General features: G+C 40.0%; 1 protein-coding gene across 6 annotated transcripts in view; it reads left to right on the forward strand.

Moving 5' to 3' along the window:
• The first annotated feature begins 665 nt into the window (after positions 1–665).
• The window catches only part of Exn (Ephexin), a 120719-nt gene continuing 112855 nt past the window's right edge, over positions 666–8529 (forward strand). For all 6 annotated transcript variants that reach the window (XM_074088311.1, XM_074088316.1, XM_074088315.1 and 3 more), the window contains exon 1: positions 666–874. The gene's annotated coding sequence lies outside the window, so the exon portion shown is untranslated. The remainder of the gene's footprint in view (positions 875–8529) is intronic.

Genomic DNA, 8529 nt, shown 5'->3' on the forward strand with positions numbered 1-8529 from the left:
TCGACCAATTCTAGGAAGTAGTTTTACTCGGTGCGAAAGTAATATGCAAATACTACCCCACATAAAACTGTCAGGTTCAAAAGATCGGGCAATGAGTAATTACGCAATTTTCGCAATGTTAATTAATGACTTAAGTACCTCTAAATTATAACACGGAAAGTAACAAACAAACAAATTAACTTTAGTTTACTTTACATAATTTTACCAGTAACACTTGTAAGTGTTGTTTTTTCTGCAAATAATGGTAGAATATGATAAGTAACATAATAACTTGCGTTTATGTTTCTTAATGTAAATTGACTAAGCATCTAATCTTCATTACGTCAAGTAATTAGTATTAACCGATTGTGTTACCGTGGTATTAAGCAACGTCTGGTAATAAGTCAGTTGAACGAAGCTTCTTAACGAAGGCATGAGGCGTAAATCTTGTGAAATATGTTATTTTTAGTAACATTCGGCTGGTGTCTATTATGATTAATGTCTTACATATTTTTGTAAAAAAAAATACCCGCATAGTTTCATCACTTTAAGATTATGCGTTCAACAAAAAATATTGGTCGATTTTAAAACGTCGCTATCGATTTTAATGACGATTAATTCTATTATCGTGTTCACTAGTTACGCAAAGTCGACATCTCTACACAGCCTTCGATTGAAGCCTCCTGTCTCCAGTCCTCCGCTGTCAGCGCGCCTGCGCACTCGCGCGCGACGCGTTCGTTCCAAATTCAAATGTTAACTTTTTAAACAAGTGCAGTGACAGTTTGTGATTGTGGTCATACCGTCTTCTCTTTATTTCGAACGATAGAGGGAGAGATGGACACCTAGTTTTGTTTTGGATTCTCTGACAGTGGATCACTGGATTCGGCTTTTTGTGGTGAGTTGTTATAAATGTTTGGACCGTTAGCGGTGGTCGTTTGAATTCATAACTTATGGAGTCGTTAGTCAAGAATGCTGGCCACATGTAATTTTTAGCTTTTTTTACGACGATTACCACTAAAGTGAACTATAATACACTTCGATATGGAAAAAAATCTAACTATACGTGTGATCGAGGATGATTCGCACCCACTGGAATGTTTTTTATGTTTATTCAGCTGATTCTTTTCAGGTCTACTATAAAATTACTCGATAAGTCTAGATTGCCGAGCGGTTCATGTGTTGCTTTTGGCAATAATTCAAATTTTGAATTAACATTTAAAGCGGTACGATTAAGTGCCGTTTAATTATAATTACTGGTTTAACGTTTACTATATAGCTACGTTTTCACCAGAGATGTATACGAGGATGTGTTGCGAGGAATGTGTTTTTCATGAATTTCTGTTGGTAACACATCTAGGGTGGAAACGCAACCTAAACTAGGAGTTCGTTGATAAGTACTGCATCGTTAAACAGCCTCCCTCCAGGCTAAAGGATATTGCAAAGAGATAATGAACGTATTTCTTAATTGTAAGTTGTAACGGTACACTAGCCAACTAAAACAAATTCAATAATGAAATAAAAAAATATGATTCGGTAGGTTTCATAGTTATGAAACCGCAGTCAGAATTACTGCAGCCATGATATGTAATTAGACCCTATTTGCATTTTTCCAGTAAAATCTTTCCTCTTCGTGACTTGTTAGCATCGTAACCCCGCGATGGAACGCTTCTGGATTCATGTATACAAGGTCTTACTCGTAGCACATCTTAGGGTTTAGATGGCAGCATAACATAATACCTACACCTTTTTTTTTTTTTTTTTTGGCTATGCCTTTCGATTGAGCCAGCGTCATGTTACCTACACCTTTAATCTAATACTTGTTAGGTATTTTTTGTTAGCGTCTGACAAAATGAAATGTTGAACTAAAAGATAACAAACTATGAAGGTAGTTTTTTACTACAAAACAAAAAACAATCGTAGTTAATAGTTTAGCGTTTCTATAAGTGTATACTAGTTAATATTTATAATAGTTAACGACGTGACGTAACATTTATATAGTTAAATAAGTAGGAGTAGAGTAGATCCTATTGCTGAATTTTACCCATGTACATGTACAACCCGTACACGTAAGTAAGTGTAGCACTGACCATTAATTTCATCGCACGTGACAGTGCTTACGCTTACCAGCCCCCCGCCCGCCCCGCACAGCGCACAGCCCCCCACGAACCCACGATACCTTATTTTGTACTTCTGCACCGCTACACTTGCATACCGCGGGCTATTCACCGCTTAGCTCCCTACAGCTCTAGCGAAGACTTAACATTTTCAAATTATGAATCGTTACACTTCTATCTAGGCGAAGCAAAGATAAAATATCTTAACCTCGACACAATCGTTATTGTCTCCAATAAAAGGTTTTATTTATTTATACGTACGTATGAGAAAAATAACATACATAACTCTACATACACAGGTATATCTCATCATTATCGACTTAGCAGTTCACTGGCCGGCTGGTATTATGATATGAGGGCTCCCACAAAAAACTGTGAATTCGCATCGCTTTGCAAAAATCTGCGAGCTCGCAGGACGCATCGCAAAAGCTTCCTTTAATTCTAGTCCTATACTACTTAATTAATAATCATTATAAAAGTGAAAGTTTGTGAGTATGTGTGTGTGTATGTGTGACGGAATTGAATAGAATTTGGTAGCTATGTAGATATCTGGAATAACATAGGCTACTTATTACCCTAATAGTCTCCTCGGATTCGGGAAAAAATCTCGCAATTTCATGAGGCTCGGATGTTTTATATTCAACGTTAATGCAAGCCATATGCAATTTTTGGGTATTTCTGTTGGACATAGTAAAATCCCGTACTATCTGTCCAACTGCTGGTTCTGAGGGTTCACGCTTACGTATCAACTACATCTGCAGGGCTACTACGAAACTCGAAGTTCGTATCGTACCGTCCCTCTCGCTCTCGTATTAAATAGTATAAGTGTCAGAGGGACCACACGACACGAACTTCGAGTTTCGTAGTAGCCCTGCAGTACGCAATCGACTTTATCGACTGGACCAAGCACTATAATACAAAGTACAAAATTCGAACTTCGTATCTTGCTGTCCCGCTGAAGCTTTTATAATTTAATACGAGAGTGAAAGGGACGGTACGATACGAACTTCGATTTTAGAATTTTGTAGTAGCCCTCCAGTATGCGATCGACTAATCACTACTGTTTAGTTAGAGGATCATTCAGAGGATCAAGATCACCTCCGATGATATCGATTTTGGAAGAAAATACAAACGATAATGCATCTGAAAACAAGCCTCAGAGTATCTATATACTAATATTACATACGCGAAAGTGTGTGTGTTTGTATGTTTGTCCGTCTTTCACGTCGAAATGGAGCGACGGATCCACGTGATTTTTAGAATAGAGATAGTTTATGGGCCAGAGAGTAACATAGGCTACTTTTTATCCCGAAAAAATGCACAGTTCCCGAGGGAACAGCGCGTGTTGACGCCCTCTGGTGGTGTCAAGCGACAACAACGCTCCTGCGCACAAATTGAAGACAACCGCACGAGGGCGCTGCAATCGCGACGGTGTCAATGTCACTTTGCCTTTCACTTTTACTAGGGTGACTGCGCAAAAACTTTGATAGCGAGACAAGACCGCAAAACCTTTTGTTCTTTTACTTTTTTTTTACAAATCCTGTAAAGCTGAAGCAAATAAATAATTTTGCTGAAGAAAACAAGAATCCTTCATTGAAGTTGCCCCTGCCGAACCACCAAGATATTGCCATAAGCACAGCCGCAACATTGGTCCTTCGAGCCGGATCATCGCAGAAGCAGCTTCAACCAGCACACGGGAATCACCGGGACCAGGAATATAAGGTCATATTCGCACTCCGTCCTTCCTTCCTTCCCACTCGGATTTGTGCTAATACCGTGTCCGTTGACTACGTTTCAAGGTACGTGTACGGCTAAACACACGCACCGTCATTACGTACCAGCTACGTGTCTTCGGTGTAAAACTGTAAGTACTCTTGTCTCCCACACACCACAAAAATGCTTAAGGACGATTTAATTCTCAAAATCGCCCAGATCGCCTCTGTCAGTCTATATTGAGAATAGCGATGTACGTAATTTAATTAAAAGCGAGGCACAGTTAAAGGCAAGCTAACGTTGTTCGAAAAATATGTCAGCAGTCTAGGCAAGACGTTCAATTCATTGTTAGCCACGGAATTAAAATTGCGCATCAATAATTGCACACAGTATTACGCTGATTTTGATTTAATTCAAACTAAAATCGAAGAGTTATCAACAAATGATGAGGAATTAAATCAAAATTTAGAGTCGCGTGAGGCTTTCGAGGCGCAATATTACCGGATTATGGCTCAAGCCAAAATTAATTGAAGACAGTACGGTGGCTATGACTGCGAACGAAGCGAACAATTCCAATTGCTCTTCTCTAAATTCGTGTCCGGTTAAATTGCCTACTATTTCTTTGCCATCATTTGACGGTTCGTACGAACACTGGCTCGAGTTTAGGGACACTTACACGTCGCTAATACATAACTCAAAAGATATTGGTGCGATTCAAAAATTTCATTACTTACGTTCAGCCCTCACAGGTAACGCCTTGCAGGTAATTAAATCTTTAGAGTTCTCATCGGCGAACTACGCTATTGCTTGGGAATTGCTGGAGAACAGATTTAACAACCACAGAGTACTCACACACACTTACGTAAAGTCATTGTTCACAACACAATCTTTGACAAAAGAGTGTCCTTCACAAATTAGGAGATTAGTCGATTCCGTCCTACGTAACCTTCGCGCTCTTGACACACTAGGCGAGCCCACGGACTCCTGGGATACACTTATTATTTATTTAGTCGTCACAAAACTAGATTCAGTCACAGAGCGCGAATGGGAGCAGTATAAGGGCTCGATTAAATTATCACAAAAAAACGATACGTCTCTAAAATAACACTTACTGATTTACTAGACTTTTTAAGAAACAGAGCTGATATGTTGGAAGCTATAAAATCTAATCACACAAAAACACGCACACATATACACAAGAAGTTAAAAGTTATTTACAAATCAGCCGCCTCAATCACAATCACAACACCATCCGTATCACAAAGTTATGTTTCTAGTTCCGCAGGCACTCACGCGACTAAACTCAATTCCAAACGTACTTTTGTTAAAACTTGTCCTATGTGTAATGGCAATCATCCATTGTATTCCTGCACTAGTTCTTGGATCTGTCTGTTGATGAGAAACGCGCTTACTTAACGACAAGAAGCTATGCCTAAACTGCATGAGGTCGGGTCACACTGTTGCTACATGCCTATTCGGCCCATGCAAAATATGCCATAAGAAACACAACAGTCTTATACATAGTCCAAGCAATGACACCGGCGGCGCGTCCACATCTGCGATAACTGATGCACCTGCGACGACAGCAGCTAATCATTCACACACACAATGCAATTATAATACGCACGACGCTAGGAATGCAAGCGACCCCACACACACTCTCAATCATTGCAACCGGTCCTGTTATCCACAGCACTAGTGGACATTACCGATTGTAATAATATTAATCACCGGCGCGAGTACTTTTAGATAGCGGTAGTCAACATTGTTTTGTTACTCAACATTCATCACACAAATAAACGCACCTATCATACAGTCCACTCACAAAGTTACGGGCGTGGGTCAGTCTGTCACACAGTGCACACAGTCTTGTCAGGTTTACCTACGATCTATAACGAGTGAGTATCATACACGCATCAATTGTATGATACTTCTTGCATCACACAAAAGCTACCGTCGGCTCACATAGACGTCAACGTTAAAATTACCAAAATATCCAGCTCGCCGATCCTACATATTACAAACCATCACAGATTGATATGTTGATCGGCGCAGATATTTTCTGGGAATTAATAAGTGATGGCCACGTTAAATTGACGAACGGGCCACATTTATTAAATACAAAGCTGGGATGGATAATCTCAGGCCCATTATACCACAAACATCTAACACTAAACAAAATTTATCTAAACAAACACATGTCATTTTACACACACAGACACACAATCAATAGACACACAACTTCGTAAATTTGGGAAATCGAGGAGGTTTCAAGGGTAGGCGACGGATTGACGGCGGAGGAGCGCGCTTGCGAACAGCTGTTTACAAGTACCACACAGCGCCTAGATAATGGCGGTTTTCCGTACGTATACCTATGCGCGAAACAGCTGATGAGCTCGGCGATACCTACGCTATAGCAAAACCCGCTTTCCTATCATTGGAACGTAAACTCGATCGTCACCCAGAATACAAAACGATGTACACTAATTTTATGCGTGAATATATAACTTTAGGTCACATGTCACATATTTACACATACACGAAACATACTATTTTCTTCCACATCACGGTGTCTTTAGAGAGCACAGCGTCACAACAAAATTGCGCGTTGTATTCGATGCGAGTACTAGCTCGACTACGGGCAAGTCACTAAACGACTTTCAATTAGTAGGCCCGCCTTTACAATCGCATATTTTTCGATATTACTTCGCTTTCGACAAAATACATACGTCGCGTGTGCGGATGTGGAGAAAATGTATCGGCAAGTGTTAATAGCCTGATCAACGAAACTTGCAATTGATTTTGTGGCGAGAGAGTCAGTCTGATCGCTAAGTATTTTTCAATTAAATACGGTGACCTATGGTATGTCATGTTCGCCGTACTTAAGTATTCGTTGCTTAAAACAGTTAGCTTCGGAATGCACTAATGAAACGGTCAAGCGTGTCATTAATGAAGATTTTTACGTTGACGATTTAATTACTGGCCATAACAACAAGCGACAGTTACTAAACACATGTGAACAGGTCACCGAAACATTAAACTCTGGTTGTTTTCCTCTCCGGAAATGGGTGTTTAATTTTGATGTGTCACAATCATCGGCTAAAATTACATCACGAGAACTTCTTTTGGGCGATACATGTCAAAATAAAACCTAGGATTAGGTTGGTTAAATCACACAGACGAGTTACAACTACACTACTAACATACAACACGACGATTCACAAACAACTAAGCGTAAAATGCTATCAGTAATTTCACAAAATATACGACCCACTCGGCTTCTATCTCCGACAGTAATTATTGCAAAAATATTATTGCAAAAATTATGGTTGCTTAAGCTGGGATGGGATGACCGAGTGCCTGACGACGTATATCTCTGCTGGAAAAAATACATAAAAACACACACAACACATTCACACTTTGCGTATTCCTCGTCACGTCATCACACACACAAATTCACTTCAATTGCATCTATTTACTGACGCAAGTCTGCATGCATACGGAACTTGTGCTTATATACGTACACATAGTCATAACGAGGAATTTATAGACGTAAAATTGTTGTGCGCAAAAAGTAAGGTATCGCCGGTGTCCTCCCCATTGAGCATTCCTAAACTCGAGCTGTTAGGTGCATTGCTGGGTGCGAGATTATACAGTAAATAATAACTCGTTACATGTAACTTTTGATAGGTATTTTCTGGACAGACTCCACTATAGTATTGGGATGGTTACGAATGTCGCCTCACTGTTAAAAACATTCGTACAGAATCGAGTCGCGGAAATAAATAACTTAACTGGAGCGCGCAATGGTTACATGTAAGCACCAAGAACAACGGCCGATCTAGTATCACGCGGGCTCGAGCTCGACGCGCTTAGTAAACTCGGACTTGTGGTGGCGCGGGCCGTTGTTTTGCATCAGCCGGAATCGAACTGGCTATATATCATATACGACATACACACAAAATTTAACAAAAATGATTTACCTGAATTTAAATTAAATACGATTAGCTTGAGTGTCAAACCGATGTTGATCCATTTCGTTCGGTAAATTTCATCATTCAATCGAATGAAGCGCACTGCTGCGTACGTTCTTCGGTTCGTGTACAACGCACGCATTAAATAAAAATAACCGTAGAAACGCCCACTATCCCATCCCGAAATTAATGAAGCAACAAAATGGCTGACACGTTCGCTCAATGCAATCATTCCGACTGAACACACAAATTTAATAAATAATATAAATTTAAACACACGGAATATCTCTAATTAAACATATTCATAGACAGACAGACATTGATTAGGGTAGGTGGACGCGGCTATCTAACGCAAGTAACTTCACATACGACAAAAAATTCCCTCTATTTTATGTTTCTAAACATAAATTCACACAACTTCTGTTCGATAGTGAACACAAACAGCTGTTACACGCGGGACCGCAGACTGTTATCTGCAGTCAGAGATAGCTGGTGGCCGCTTGGTGGTAGAAACCTAGCTAAGCAAGTGGTGCGCGACTGCGTTACGTGTGCACGTATGAGAGGACAATTTTCACACCGATCATGGGTAATTTACCGTCACGCTTAGACCTGGTTTCCCATTCAACGCTGCGGTGTAGACTATGCAGGCCAGTGTTCGTATTAAATCGCAAAGGTAGGGGCGCAAGTTGGAGAAGGCTTATATTTGTGTAAATTGTTTGTTTCTCTACTCGTGCTGTTTATCTCGACCT

The sequence above is a fragment of the Choristoneura fumiferana genome, chromosome 5, assembly GCF_025370935.1.
Source record: "Choristoneura fumiferana chromosome 5, NRCan_CFum_1, whole genome shotgun sequence".
In the NCBI taxonomy this organism is placed as follows: Eukaryota; Metazoa; Arthropoda; class Insecta; order Lepidoptera; family Tortricidae; genus Choristoneura; species Choristoneura fumiferana.